The following is a 16,016-nucleotide window of genomic DNA, read 5'->3' as shown; positions in this document are numbered from 1 at the left end:
TCGGAATGCCCTCTTGCATAGCTCAGTACAGCACATACCTCCAAAGCAAATGCACAGGAATCTTGCAACATAATTGCTTTAGATAATCGTAGTTTATACCACAGACCAGGCCACCTGGTCTCGTTTGTGTGATCTTTCACCTGTGCCATTCGTGCTTGCTCTGGCTTCTGTATCACTGCTTACACAACCCTGAAGCAAATTATCTTGTACCCCTTGTAGAAACTCTTATAAACCCTAGCTCTACCCGTGATCAGGGCTGCTCAATCTGGGTGTGTACCTCTCGCACCCACGTGCTAATAAATCCCCATTTCAAATTGTATCTGGGTCTCACTTGCTGATTTTTTGATACAACAGTTTGGAGGCCCCAACCAGATTCACCGTGTACTGTGTCGCTGCAGAGATCCACCTGGGGAGGACTTCGGCCTAGGGAAGTGGGGATTGCTCTGTTCTGACTTTTAGGAGAGCCGGCCTCTGAGACGTTCCAGGGCCCCAGAACTCAGGGCTGGGAAAAGCCTCCCTCCCTGACTCCTACTGTACCTTATTTCAGCCCCGTGGATTCTGAACCCGGTAACCCTCCACAGGTGAGTATTCAGTTTTCTGTTTTCTAGTGGAGAATGAGTGCCGGAAATGGCAGTAACGCTTAGGGCCTCAATCTCCCGGGCACCCTGAGATGTCGGGACCACGCCCATATCTGGTCCCTGGTTTCTGGTTCCTGGTTTCTGTCTTAGTTGTGTTGGTCTATTAATTTATACGTGTAGAGATTTTGTTTTTAAGAGATTCTATTTCCCAATCATCTGCCTAAAGCCACCTCTGTTTCATACTGAAAGGCAGGTGTCACACTAGATGGCAGACAATTTTCTCCAGGGCAGTTCCTCAGACTTCCATTGGGAGGATGTGTTTGTATTCAGGCTTTTATTGTTTGTCTATGTCTGTGTTCTACAATAACGGGGACTTTGCTAGCACATCCAACACCCCTTTGGGTTGTATGTTAAGCCATTTTAAGGAAGCATATGTTTTCGAAGTGTCAGGTCCGAGTTAGAAAGTAATAAGATATGTGCAGTTTTAAAGGGGACTTTAATCACAATCCGTTAGAAAGTCAGGAAGGCTTAAGCTTGTAGGGGAGAGGAGTTGTGTAGAAAGCTTAAGGAAGGTGTAATTTATTTGCACAGTGGGAATAGAGGGTTTTTGAAAGTAAGGGTTTGAAACCTTTGAAAAATAATATAATAATTTCTCTTCTCTCTCTGCATTCTAAGTCTGGACAAATTTGAGTGTCGAGACAAAGAGTGAGAAGGGGAACCTTTTCCCTTCAGATCAGAGAGAGAGGTAGCACTTGATCTTTTTTGCCTCCCATAAAAGAGCGAAGTTTTTCTGTACCAGAACACGATCAGTTTGGGAAGAGAGAGGGAGGGAGAGCCCTATTCAATTATCTGCCTTCAGATTTGCAAAAAGAAAGCTGAATAGCTTTAGATGGTTTAGGTAAGTTGAGAAGGTGTGAGGAAGTGGTCTCTTTAAAGTAGAAGGATGAAGTCCAATCGCTCTCACTTATTTTTACCTTCTGTTGAGTTTTGTTTCATCTTTCTGATGGTCCCTCCTATTGATTTTAATTTTTACTTACAACTTCACTAATGTGAAAATATGTTTAATGGGTATGTAAATGTAAAGCCTATGTCAGATTGTGTGCCATCTTGGGGAGGGATGGGGGGAGAAAAAGGGAGAAAAATTTTCAACTCAAAAGCATATGGAAAAAAATTAAAAATACAGTAGAAGGATGGAAAAATAAACTAATGTAAAAACCAATAGATAGGGTTATGGAGAGATGGAAGGAATTATGTCCACCCACCTTTCAGGCTAGATCCACCGGTGGGTTGTTAGATGTAATCTGGATACTGACTATGGTAAAGAGATTGTTTATTGTGGGAAAGACAAAGAAGTAGTCAGAATACTGGTCCAGTACATTTTTAAACTGATGTGCTTATAATAGGTGACTCTAAACTCTTTGGAAAACTTTTGCAAGAAAGTGTGGACATGAATGGGGAGCTGAAATATTAAAGAAATATTTGAATTTGTGGATAATGTCTCTTTATAGAGGCCAAGGGAATTGATTTCAGAAATGTGCATTTGTATACTTTTGAGAGCACCCATTGTTATTTAGCATTAAGAAATTTGTTAGTTGTGTGGCCCCAGGAGACTGTTGAATCTGTTGAAGGGGTCTAGTAAGAAAGAGGGATTTTATTGAGTCTGTTTTCAATTGTATTAGTTGTGTTGCTGGAGGGCAATCCCCTTTAATCTGGAATTTTAAATTGATTGTGCCTCAGGGGAAAGGGAAGAAAGGAATGAATCTGACTGTTGGGGCATTCTATATGATCCTGTTTTGTAACATTTCCTTTTTAAGTATTGATTGAAGAAAGCATAAAATTTCCAAATTTTGTGTTTACTGTTTTAATGTTAAAACCTAGAATAGTTAATTGATTACTGTGTGAAAAGGTGGGGATTGGGTAAAAGCCTTATCCAGATCAGTTCTGCCTATTCAAAACAGTCCTCCTTGGGGTAAGGGGTAGGCAGGGGCTCTAGGATCAGCCCCTCCATGGGGAACATGGCAATTCCCATTATTTTGTAAACCTGCCAAGGTCCCTGGAAAAAAAAAAAACTGTGCAGGCAAGGTCACCTGCTCTGAGAAAAGGTGTTTGGAGTTCCTAAACAATGAACTTGGCTTGCTGAGAAGTTGCAAGTTTATGTACAGTAGATAGAAATGATTTCTAATGATTGGCTTTTACACCAGGACAAGTTGAAATTTGAGAGAGAAAGATGTTAAGTGAAATCTCTTATGTATGTGAGTCCTGGTAAATCTTTATTGCTTATTGCAACTCCGTGGGAGAAAAATTAACTGTATCTGGCTTTAAGCTGTGATTACTGAAACTTGCTGTTTGAGGTAAAAGGCTCTTTGGACTATAACTGATTTTGCTTTGAGTTTGAATTTGGAAATAGTTGTTTGCATTAAATAAGTATCAGAAATGCCACAGGCTACTCAGAACAGGGGTATGTCTGCATCTGGGAAAAAGCTGTGAGGACAATCTTTGCCTCAATCTAGGATGGGATCCTCCTGGCTCAGTTTCCCCATTGTGTTCTTTTGAGAAGGAATGTTTCTCACCTGACTATTCCTGAGTCTGGCTATGATGTGGAATTAATACTGCATGATTGGAGAACTGTGACTGTTATCTGAATTCAAACAGAGCTAAGGATATTCTATCCTCTCATATTTCAATGTCACATGTCCCTGCCTTTTCCTTTTCTGGTAGATTTCTCTGATCACAGCAAGTGGTCAGTAAAAAACATCAGCACAATATAAGTATGTGAAATCACTGTTTTGATCTGAATTTGTAGTCATCCATTGCCCAAGTATAAAATTAGTGTTTGAATTTATCATATGTAAAAGATTCAATTTCTGAAGTATAATTAGAGAAGGATAAACAAGCTTGTGGAACAACATTGTGTATCTATTCAGTTGTGAGGTTAAAGTTAGGAACCTCTTTTGTTGAAGGCAGTTCTTTACAAGAGCTTCCCTCCCCAATGTAACCACCTCAGAGGTCTTTGCCACCCCTTTTACTGGCCACTCCTTTATAGGAAAATTTTTCTATCTCAACATCCTGTTTCTCAATAGGGAATTATTCCCTTGCTTGGGAGACAAGTTCTATGGCCACTATACAGGTAAAGACCCTGCCAGGGGAGGGATTGTAAATGTCTCTGCTGGTCTCTTGACTTGCACCACCTGTAAAGATGCCTACACTGATGTTTCCTTAGAACTTTACCTGTGCCAGCTGTATCACTTCTTCTGAGGGAACACTCCCTACTTACCTATGACCAAATTCCTCCTGCCACTTTCCTAGTAGGTATTTCTTATTTAACCTTCTCTTCCTAGTTGACACACAATGTTACTGCCCTCTTCTAGCTGTAACACTCTTAGTGATCTTTTGAAAGTTTCTCTTTTACCTGTAATATTGGCATGTAATCATACTGATCCATGGGGGCATCCATGCTCAGTATCTTTTATAAACAGGTGCCATCTGTACCCCTAAGGGATACTCAGTACTTTGTGGGATGGGTGGGCCAGGTGTGAGGATTCTGGGGAATAAGTAAAGCAAAATCCCGCTACTTGGCAGGACCCCAGGACTTTTGTTCTGGCCACCTTGCATTTTACACCTTATAAGGATTTTGGTGTGTTCTCCCTTGGATTTTTGGCACCACCTCTGACCATTTTCAATCTTACTAAACCCAGCACCTCCACCCTAACAAGAGTGAAGCATGGATTCTGGGGCAATGTTCTCTGGTACCTTAAAAGGGAGCAGAGTGTCTCATGCCTTGCTAAGGACATTTACAACATGAGTTCATTCTTTCAAATGTGACAGGGACCATTCAGCAATTGGCAAATGACACCCTTATAGTCTCCAGGATATTCAGCAACCTCTGAATTTCCTGGCAAATGTGGTCCTGGATAATCACATACCTTTGGATTATCTACTTGCTTAGTGGAGGTGTCTGTGCCCTGGCCAACACCTGTTGCTGTGCATATATTAACAACTCTCCATAGGTGGAGCTCAATAGGACTAGAGAAATTCACCTGGATGTGAGACATCCATAACAACCCTTAGTACACCAGTACATCCTCTACTTGGGGATCCTGGTTTCTCTCTATGTTAACTACTATTCTTGTCCCACTCCTGATTATATTCCTTTTACTTCTTTTTGGCCATTGTCTGCTTAATCTCCTTGCCAAATTTGTCTCCTCTAGGCTCAATGTCCTCCACTTCCAGATGACTGCTTAGACTGGGTACCAACATCTGTCTGAGACCACAACCCACCACCTCTTGGACCTGGCATCGACCAAGTTCCAGACACTGGCTAGAGAACTGACTCCTTGACCAAAGGGACCCCAGGAGGCAGGGACAGCACTACGCCCAAACCCAGCAGGAAGCAGTTTCACAAGCTGAGACCATCACCCCTAACCCCAAAAGATTTTATTCCCATATGTTTAAGGGAGGTAATGATGTGGTGCTTGGGTCCTTATGTTTGGGTGCTTATACTTGGAACCCAAATGACCCTTTTCACAGATGGGAGTAGCTTCATTGATTCAGGTTTCCCATGGGCCGGGGGAGCTGTAGTTTCTTCCCCTTCTCTTTCAGTTCTGTGGTCTGCCTCTCTGCCCCATGGCACTTCTGCCCAAAAAGCTGAACTCATTTCACTGACTCAAGCCTTAAGACTAGCTACTGGAAAATCAGCAAATATTTATACTGATAGCCATTATGCCTTCACCACAGCCCATGTTCATGCAGCCTTATACCGTGAATGGGGTCTCCTTACCTTGTTGGGAAAAACTATTAAGAACAAGGAGGAAATTCCGGGCTTTTTAGAAGCTGTCTGGCTACCCGCTAAACTGTCCATCATTCATTGCCCTGGTCATCAATCTGGGGACTCTCTAGCAGCTGTGGGAAATCGCATGCGCCATGCAGCTGCAAGGCAGGCAGCCCTGGAAGTTCTACCTGACTCTTGTGTTACCCCCTTATGTCCTGTTGTAGAGGCACTCCCACCCTTCTACTTGTCCTCGAATGATTCCTTCACAAAACATAAAGGGGGGCAGTAAGATGCCCAGGATGATGGGTCCTCTCTGAAGGACGAGTCATTGTCCCAGAAGCACTGGGAAGAGAATGGGTCACATGGTTAAATCAGATTACCCATTTAGGCGCACGTAAAATGGGCCTACTACTGACAGACAGGTATTTTATCCCACTCTTGGACAATCTCCTGACGAGTGCAAATGCCCGGTGTCAGACAGGTGCACAATTTAACATAAAACAGGGAAAAATCACCCCCATGGGGATCAGGCTGCAGCCAGCAGAATATTGGCAAGTTGATTTCACAGAAGTGAAGCCCCCAGCAGCAGGCCATAGGTATCTTTTGGTTTTTGTGGATGCTTTTTCAGGGTGGGTGGAGGTTTCCCTGTAAAACATGAAACATTCATAGTAGTAGTAAAAAAGATCCTAAAGGGCCTCCTCCCACGCTTTGGTCTCCCTATTGGCCTAGGTTCTGACAACGACACAGCCTTTATTGCAAAGATATCTCAGGGAATAACTAAAGCCCTGGGAGTGGAATGGAAATTGCATTGTGCCTACCATCCAAGAGCTCAGGTCAGGTAGAAAGAGCCAACCTAACGCTCAAGGAATTCCTCACTACATTGGTCCTAGAAACTCAGGAAAATTGGATTACTCTCCTTCCACTGGCTTTGCTCCATAGCCAGTGTACCCCCAATAGACTAGCACTCACAACCTTTGAAATCCTGTTCAGCAGACCCCAGCCAATTCTTCCCTTGATAAAGGAAGAACCCCAGGCATATGTCACTAATTTTTCCCTAATTAAGTTCCTGCAGGGGCTCCAGGAAACACAGAGGATACTCCCGAAATCTGTCTGAGACGCCCTACCCTTCCCTACTTCTGACCCTGCACCTGCTTTTAGCCTGGGAGACTCAGTCCTGGTTAAGAAGTACACTGCTTCTGGCCTGGAACCTAAGTGGAAAGGTCCCTACACCATGGTCCTGACCACTCCAACAGCCATAAAGGTGGACTCTATCCCTGTCTGGCTTCAACACTGAAGAGTGAAGGCGATGGCTCCATCTGCAGGACAAGAGAAATGGAAAGTGGTACCAGGTCCAAATCCGCTCTGAGTGCGTCTGAATCATCTCCTGCCTTCATGACTCTATTTGTTTTCCTCTCCTTGTGTGAGGGACGTTCAAATCCTCATGCTCCTCAGTCCCTATGGACCATTAGGTCTCAAGGGTCGGACCGCTGTAGGAGCTACTGCCTTAATCCAAGTAGAGGCAAGTTACCGGGAACTAAGCCTACAGGTGGATGTTAACCTCAGTCATTTGGAATATTCTATAACACAACTTGAGAGACAGGTCGACTCAGTGGCTGAAATGGTCCTTCAGAGCAGAAGGACACTGCATCTGTTGCTCCTCAGGTACGGAGGACTATGTGCCGCCCTGGGAGAGGCCTGTTGTTTCTATGCCAATAGCTCTAGGGTGGTGCAGGAAAGTCTCCCTTTGGTCAGGCAGAATATTGCAGACAGACAGTGGGAAAGGGAGAGAAACAAGAATTGGTATCAGAGCCTATCCTGAGCCTCCCCTTGGTTAAGCACTCTGATTTCCTCACTGGCGGGTCCTCTCCTGTTACTAATGATTGCCCTGATTGTAGTCCCTTGTCTCATAAACTGACTACTGGATTTTGTGTCATCACGCTTTAACTCTGTAAAGGTATTTCCAGTAAGGGATCCTAGAAATCAGCCTTATGGATTTCTTCGGATTAACACTCTATATTTAGATTTAAAATCATGTACAAGAAGAAGTGGAGAATGTAATGCAGGACATTATTTTGCCACTTCAGGAAGTAGGACGCTAGGGCCCTTAAGGCTTGAAAAACAGGAATTGCTGCTTAATCTTCCCCCAGACCTCTCTCCTGCTAAATCTAAATAATGTCGGAATTCCCTTTTGCACACCTCAGTACAGCACATACCTCCAATGCAAATGGGCAGAAATCTTGCAACATAATTGCTTTAGATAATCATAGTTTATACCAGACACCAGGCCACCTGGTCTGGTTTGTGTGATCTTTGACCTGTACCATTCCTGCTTGCTCTGGCTTCTGTAACACTGCTTACGCAACCCTGAAGTAAATTATCTTGTACCCCTTGCAGAAACCCTTATAAACCCTAGCTCTACCGCTGAGCAGGGCTGCTCCATCTGGGTGTGTACCCCCTTGCGGCCGTGTGCTAATAAATCCACATTTCAAATTCTGTCTGGGTCTCACTCCACTGACTTTTCAGTATAACAGTATACATATACATCTGTATACATATGCATTAGGAGGATCATATATACAGTATAGACACATAAATATATATATTTACATATATTTTAGAGGTATCTAGAGATAGGTGTATTTTCCACATGCATAGTGTATACAAACTGCTGTGGAATGCACAGTAAATGTTTGATAATTCTTGATCTGCCTCATGTTTGAAATTACAGAGAAATTAGTCACCATAGGCAAAATATGTAAACCATTAAAAGAATACATCTTCTCTCTATACTCCCAGGAAACAGAAACAGGAAAGATTTTCAGGGACACAAAGGAGATAAGATAGATAGATAGATTGATAGATAGATACATAGATACATAGATGGATACATAGATAGATAGATACATAGTTAGATAGACAGACAGAAAGGGACAGATGTTCGCTGTGACTTAGGAAGAAACCACAGACCTTGAAAAATTTATCAGCCTGATTCTTCAAATTTTTCAGCCTCATGCTTCAGCGGTTATTCTAAGTGGTCTCCTTGTGCTCTGTGTTGTTGACTTCCCTCTCTAAGTCAGTGTCCATGCAACCTGTCTGAATGAGGAAGTTTATGTCTGGTCTCTCACTCCTTTTTCTCACTGTGTCTCTTGCACAGTACTACATGGCTGTGTCCTCAGCTTTAAGGGAATTCATTTGCAGATGCAGCACTTCGTTGCTGTAGTCCGGGGAGATGGTGAATCTGCCTTTCACAGAGTCTGCATAGAAGGTTTTTCCTACATTACTATAAATAGATGCGAACCACTCCAGCCCCTTCCCTGGAGCCTGGAAGACCCAGCTACTCTAACAGATGCTGAAGGTGAAACCAGAAGGTTTGCAGGAAAGGCAAAGAGATCCTCCAGGGTGTCTCACATCACCCCCAGACCCTACCAGCCGAACATCACAATGGACACCTGCAAACAGAATCATTTAAGACAATACTCACACAAATACACCACTTCAAAGAGTGTACCCTTGGTCAAAAAACAAACAAAACTACCTTGTAAAAGAGTCATAATGAAAATTCCATTCAGTCCAAAACCCATTGTTCAGGCCCCACAAGGTCAATCCTTAGTAGAGAAAGGCCACACAGAAGAAAAGCTCCTCTCCCAGAGCTGCAGACACTGGTTTTTGCTCCTTTTCATCCCTAGAGGGAGGAGCCCAATTTGCATGTGTTCCTCTGGTTAGTGTGAGGAAGAGCAACTGCCATCCCAGTGGGATGAGTCCCCTTCCTGAGCTGCAGAGAAGTTTTCCCCAAAATTAGTTCTAAAATCCTGGGGAAGGTTAGTGACACTGAGATTCCAAGTATTATTGGTAAGCACTCAGTGTCTATCCTTCTCCATCACTCCAATCTACCTTCAATACCAAGAGATTGCTCAATAGGCTTTTCTATGTTGCTGTTATTTTCCCAGCTTATCTCAATGCCATTTCTAATTAGGAAAGCACTCTAACCTTTTGTAATTTTCTCATCTTCAGCAGATATTGGATCTGCCTTAGGATGCTTTTTGTGGGATTTCTGAGCCTACTCCTGCCACTTCTGCTTGCTTATAGAGCTACGTTTTGTTCATTTGCTTTCTGGTTGGATTCCACGTGTACTATGTATCCACAAACCCTTTCACCATCTCTTGTATGCAGGGTATGCTTTGTTGGCATGAGAGAGGTCGTTGTGAAGTTTTCAATGTGAGCACTTACACTTCAGAAATCAGGAGACAGTCAAAATCAGGGCTTGACTTTAATTGATTTTTTATATTGTTTAGACAAAAAAAAGGTTAGAGAAGAATGTTAATAATGCAGATTAAAGTTAAAAGTGCATAGTGCATTCATTTTTCTCCCCTGGACAGCTGGGGTTAAAAAACTTACCAGCACATCTAAGCTCACACACCTCTAAGCTGAAAGTATTGAGGCACAAAATGGTCAGGCATGAGAAAGCCCCCTGAGTCTCCAGGATGCTCCAAAAAGTCCCATGTTTTGTTTCTCAGAACTCATTGTGTGTGATGACACAGTGACACCACATCCCCTGGGGAATACGTATATCTTCTATAGAATCTGGGTAAAGGGTATAGCCTGAACCTCAGATCGCAGAGACCTCCCTCCCAGAGCAACTACGCCTGCTGCCACCTGCTGTACACAGTGAAATCAGCTAAGACAACATTTTTCTATCTTATGTCCGATTTGCACTTGTACTTTACCTATTGAGGAAAAAGTAATTCACATCAGGGACCATTAGAACGTTGGTTTGTATTTTTATACAAGTTATCCTCCAATCAGCCTTTGAGACTGTGTGATTTTATATAGTGTAAAGCAAGACCTGGCTTTCCTTTTCTCTCTTTGGTTCTGTTTTTTTTTCTTCCTGCATTTGAATTCCCCCGTCACTGCTACATATCTTATAGGAAAAAGAACAACTTTAAGCAGCGTATAGAATAGAGTTAAATTTCTGTTCTTACAACATATATCTTGACTTCTCAAGCCTGAAAAGGCTCTCTCACCCTCTATTATCTTCAAGCTATCTTTCCAAATGTTTTCCCTTTCACTAACTTCTAGGAAATGTATATACCTGATACCTTTCTTTAAGGCACTTCTCAACCTCTCTAATCTGTTTTCTGACCTTTTCACTCAGAACATCTAACATTTTGTACTCAACTCTGTGTGTGTGCCTCAGTTTTCTTCCTTTATTTAGACACTTCAGATGAAAATAAGGGACAAGGGACAGGTGCTTTTGTTTATATAAATAGTTACTTGTGCAGCCTAATTATGTGACACAATTTTCTCTAACCTTTCTTTCCCTTTCTCCCTTGTGTGAATATTCTTCTTCCCCTTTCCATTCTGCTCTTAGGATCATGGAGACATAACAGAACCACTCTCACCTTCTGTCTAGTTAGACTTCCTCCACAGGGACACAACCTCCCCATATTTAAATGTAAGAAGTTTGTCCTTGGTATATTTATGATAAAAGGAGAAGGGAGGACAGGGAGAGGGGAGAAGGTAGTAGGCATTCATACAGTGCCTATTATATTCCCAGAATTGTGTCAACTGCTTTTTTCAAATGTCTCTTTTTGTCCCAACAACACTCTTATGATAAAGATGCTGTTAATAACCCCACTTTTTACTTAAAGAAACAAAGGTTAAAAAAAATTAACTGATTCACCCCAGACTTACAAAGCTGATGTCTGTGGACAGTGTTGAATTCAGGTTTTTCTTATTCCAGGCCCAAAGCTTTATCCACTGTACCACTGGCTGTCTCTAGGAGGTGTTTTCAGAGAAACAAGATTTTTCATTCATGTTTTCATTTTTCTTTCTCTTAACTCCTGTATTTGACCTTCAGTGTTTCTTCATGACTCTGTTCTTTCTATCAGGAATTCTTTAAAGTCCTCTGTTTAATTAAAGATCCGTATTTTTTTTTCATTTAGGGTTTTATTCAGATTTGATAAGTAAGGTGTTCTTGCATGTAAACTTTTAGGAATAGTTTATTCCATGCTTTCCACTTCTTTATAGGGGTGGCTACTAAATCATTTGTGATGCTGACTTGGACTCCTCAGTATTTGAATTCTTTCTGGTTACTTGTACAATTTTTTTCCCCTTTACTTGGAAGCTCTGGATTTTGGCTATAATATTCCTGGAAGTTTTAATGTGGGGTTTTCTTTCAAAAGATGACCACTGTATTTTTTCTAATTTTATTTAGCCCTCCGGTTATTTTTTATCATGTAGATTTCTTTTTTTTTTTAATTTCTTTTCCTTTTCTTCTTCCTTCTCCACCCTAGAGGTAGCTATCATTAGACACAAAAAAGTGTGCATATGTAAAATTATTCTATATATCAGTTCTTCTTCTAGATGAAGATGGCATATTTCTACATATGTCCTTTAGAGTGATTTTAGGTATTTGTAATAGACAAAATAACTTATTTGCTCAAAGTTGCTCTTAAAACCATTTTGGTGTAACTGTATACAACATTCTCTTGCTTCTGCTCATTTCACTCTTCATTATTTTATGCAAGTCTTTCCATCTTTTTTCTAAAACCATCAGGCTTATCATTTCTTCCAGCAGAATAGTATTCCATCATAATCATATACCACAACTTGTTCAGTGGTTCCCCAAGTGATGTATATCCTTGCAATTTCCAGTTCTTTGCCACCACAAAGAGAGCTACTATAAACATTTGAGATACATAGATTCTTTTTCTTTTCCTTAATTATCTTCAGCAATAGACCAAACAGAGGTATTGCTAGGCCAAAGGATATAGGTAGTTTAATAACTCTTTTGGCATATCTCCAGATTGGTCCCCAAATAGTTGAATCAGTTCACAATTCCACCAAGAATGAATTAGTGTCCCAATTTTATTTAGGATTTTGCATCCATATTCATTAATGAAATTGATGCATTAATGAAATTCGCTGTTTTTACCCTTCTTGGTTTAGGTATCAGTATCATCTTAGTTTAATAAGAGGAATTTGGTAGGATGTCTTCTTTATGCATTACTCTAAATAATTGATTTAATATTGGAATTAATTGATCTTGAAAGGTTTGCTAGATTTCACTTGTAAATCCATCTGGTCCTGAGGCTTTTCTCTTAGAAAGTTCATTTATGGCCTGTTCAATTTCTTTTTGAATAATAGGCCTATTTAGATATTCTATTTCTTTTTCTGCTAATTGAGGCAATTTACATTTCTGTAATTATCCTTCCATTTCACTTAAATTGTTAAATTTATTGGCATATAATTGGGCAAAATAGCCCCTTATAATTAAGTTCATCTTCATTAGTTGTATATACACTTTTTCACTTTTGATACTAGTTGTTGGGGTGCTTGAGTGCTTGTGTTTGGGTGCTTGTACTTCGAGCCTAATTTCTCTCTAGCCTCAGAAACACTGTCCCTGACAGGTTCTCCCCAGCCCAAGGACCCTGTGCCTAGCAATTACTCATGAGTGGGCCCAAGAAGACCCTTATCTCTCTCCCTGGTGCAGTTCCAAAGAGCACCTGAAGGATTTATTAGTTTAAAATGGCTTTGCACTGGGTCATAAAGACATTTTCACTCACTGGACTATCTCTTACCACCATACCTCATTATCTACATCCTGGGCTCCTCATTCACTGTATTCTAGACCTAAGACATATGTATACTCCCTACATCTGTCTTGTCAAAGAAGACATTGATTGGTGGCAGACTGGACAACTCTCAGTTACCCCTGAACTCTAGTTAACTTAGTGAGGTAGCAGGCCTAAAACCATACCTCCATGTGGCCCACCTTGTGGGCTTTTCCCAGTGAACTCTGAGTAAAACCCCTGTGCAGTAGATAGAAGTCCAAGTTACTTTAATAACTGACCACTCCTTAAACACTCCCTAATTCCTCCCTGAATTACCTAGTTAGCATATTTTACACATGTCTTCTCATATTTTATACTATATAAACTTTAGCTTTACTGTTTTAAGATTGCAGGTTCCTTAAGAATCCTTGCCCGCTGAAAAGCATAAGAATAAACTTTTGGCAAGTTGGCTTAAGACTGCTTCAGTTTGTGAATTCATTCCAGATGACCCGTTTTGTACTTTGGTTTTTTTGAGGGGTCCCAACCTCTGAAACCTCATCACCAGTGATTTGGTTTTCTTCTCTTTTTAAATCAAATTAACTAATTCTTTATCTACCTTGTTTTTTTCATAAAATCAACTCCTGGTTTTATTTATTAATTGCACGTTTTTTACTATCAATTCTATTAATCTTACCATTAATTTTTAGGATTTCCAATTGAGATTTTAATTGGAGATTTTTATGTTGTTCTTTTTCTACTTTTTTTAATTGCATCACTAATTCATTAGTCTATTCTTTCTTTACTTTGCTGACATAAGCATTTAAGACATATTTTCCTCTAATCATTGCTTTTACTCTACCCAGAGAATCATGTCTGGTCAGGACTTATAAGCCTGACTTCCCAAAACAACAGAAGGTCCTTCAATCTCACTTCACTCAGCATCTGGCATTGTTTAGATGGGGGAAAATCCTGGAAAAAAAAACATTAAAAGCCAGAATGAATAAAAGAGGCACAAAAATCAAATGAAGAGAACTCCTTAAAAAGCTAATCAACCAAATGGAAATATACATGCATGTATGCATGTATGTGTGTGTATGCATATTCAATAAAAACAAGAATTTTTAAAAGAACTGGCCATATGGGAAAAAAATGTACTGAATTTGCTGAAGAAAAAATTCTTAAAAAATAGAATTGGCTAAATGGAAGAGGCAGCACAAGAATTCAGTAAAGACAATAATTCCTAAAAAAATTAGGATTGGGCACGTGGAAGCTAATAAATCCATGAAATATGAAGAAACAATAAAAATTAAAAGAATGAAAAAATAGGGAAAGTGTAAAATATCTCATCTGAAAAACAACTGACTTTTAAAATACAGGAAAGAAAATTTAAGCTTTACTTCACTAGTTTACAAACATGATTAAAAGAAGAGCCTAGACATTATATTTCTACAAACTATCAAGGAAAATTGTCTTCATTTCTTGAACCAGAGGCAAAATATAAATTGAAAGAATGTGCCCTTCACCTCCTCAAAGATATCACAAATGAAAATTAAAAAGATTGTTATAGCCAAATTCCAGAGGTCTCCCGTGAAGGGAAAATATTGTAAGCAGACAGAAAAAAAGGCAATTCAAATAATGTGAAGCCTCAGTTGTGAACACATAAGATTTAGCTGCTTCTACATTAAGGAATCAGAGAGCTTGTTATATGATGTTATAGAGGGCAAACGAGTTAGGATTACAGTGAAGAATCACCTGTCCAGCATAACTGCAGGGGGAAATGGAATTTAATGAAATGGAGGACTTTCAACCATTCCTGATCAAAAGACCACAGCTGAATTTAAAAATTGATTTTCAAATACGAAACTTGAGAGAAGCTTAAAAGGTAAATGTGAAAGAAAGATCATAAGGAATTCAATTAAGATTAAACTGTCGACATTCCTACATGGCAAAGTGATACTTCTTAGTCTGAACTTTATCATTATTGATGAAGGGAAAGAATTGTGAAGAATTTAAAGAAATCTGTTTTTAATCAAGGTGTCATTTCTCAAATAAGCAGTACACTATACAACTTCTTCCCCAATTGGTAAAAGGTCAAAGATATGAACATGCAATTTGAAATCAAAGAAATCAATACTCATTTAAAAATACTCTAAATCACTATTGATTAGATAAATGTAAATTAAAACTACTCTGAAGTACTCCCTCACACCTACTGGATTGGGTAACAAGGTAAATGAAAAATCTTGGAGGAGATCTGAGAAAATTGGCACACTGAAGCGCTCTTGGTAGAATTTTTAACTGATTCAAATATTCTAGAGAGAAATTTGTTACAGGTTTTTCTGAAATCATCTTCCTCCCCATTTCTCATTGCAAAATAGTATTCCACCACACTCTTATACCACAAATTGTCTAATCATTCTCCAGTTGATGGGCATCACCTCAATTTCCAATTCTTTGCCACCACAAAAAGAGCTGATATAAATATTATTGTACATAAAGGATCATTTCCTTTTTTTTTTCTTTCAATTTGTTTTTTATCTATTTGGGATATAAACTTAGTACTAGTATTGCTGGATAAAAGGGTATGCACAGTTTAATAGCATTTTGAGAGTAGAGGACTTACATAAACTGTTGCAAAAGGAAATGAGAAGAACCACACCAACACTGTCCGCAGTAACTGCAGTATTGTATGATGATCAACTATGAATGACTTAGCTATTCTCAGCAATAAAATGATCCAAGACAATTCCCAAGCACTTATGGTGACAAATGCTATTCACCTCCAAAGAAAGAATTAAAGAAATCTAAATGTAGATCAAAGCATACTTCTTTAAACTTTATTTTTCTTCCAGGTTCTTGTTTTTAGTCCGTGTTTTGTTTTTAACATTTGTAATATGGAAATATGATTTGCATATTTCCTTGACTTCTTGTCATTGAAGGGTGAAAGAGGGGAGGGAAGGAAGTTGGAAGTTAATTTTTTAAAAAATATGAATGCAAAAAATTTACATGTAAATGGAATAAAACATTAAAATAAAAAATTCAAATAATTCAGAATTTCAAATTTAAATATATTTAAATACTATAATAGTCAGGATTCTGAAAACCTTTCCACATTAC

The 16,016-nt window shown here is 39.7% G+C and overlaps 2 long non-coding RNA genes across 2 annotated transcripts; one reads left to right on the top strand and one right to left on the bottom strand.

Moving 5' to 3' along the window:
- Positions 1-330: 330 nt before the first annotated feature.
- On the top strand, positions 331-7,839 carry LOC144456375 (uncharacterized). Its single transcript, XR_013485488.1, has 2 exons — positions 331-581; positions 4,787-7,839. It is a non-coding gene; the product is annotated as an uncharacterized LOC144456375 (long non-coding RNA).
- Positions 7,840-8,495: 656 nt separating this feature from the next.
- LOC144456376 (uncharacterized) lies at positions 8,496-9,065 on the bottom strand. Its single transcript, XR_013485489.1, has 2 exons — positions 8,882-9,065; positions 8,496-8,795 (listed from the first exon to the last, which is right to left on the bottom strand). It is a non-coding gene; the product is annotated as an uncharacterized LOC144456376 (long non-coding RNA).
- Positions 9,066-16,016: the final 6,951 nt, after the last annotated feature.

Source organism: Phascolarctos cinereus, unplaced genomic scaffold (assembly GCF_003287225.1).
Source record: "Phascolarctos cinereus isolate Bilbo 61053 unplaced genomic scaffold, phaCin_HiC Scaffold_3;HRSCAF=262, whole genome shotgun sequence".
In the NCBI taxonomy this organism is placed as follows: domain Eukaryota; kingdom Metazoa; phylum Chordata; class Mammalia; order Diprotodontia; family Phascolarctidae; genus Phascolarctos; species Phascolarctos cinereus.
The sequence above is the reverse complement of the archived record's forward strand: the minus strand, read 5'-3'. Positions and strand labels throughout refer to the sequence as shown.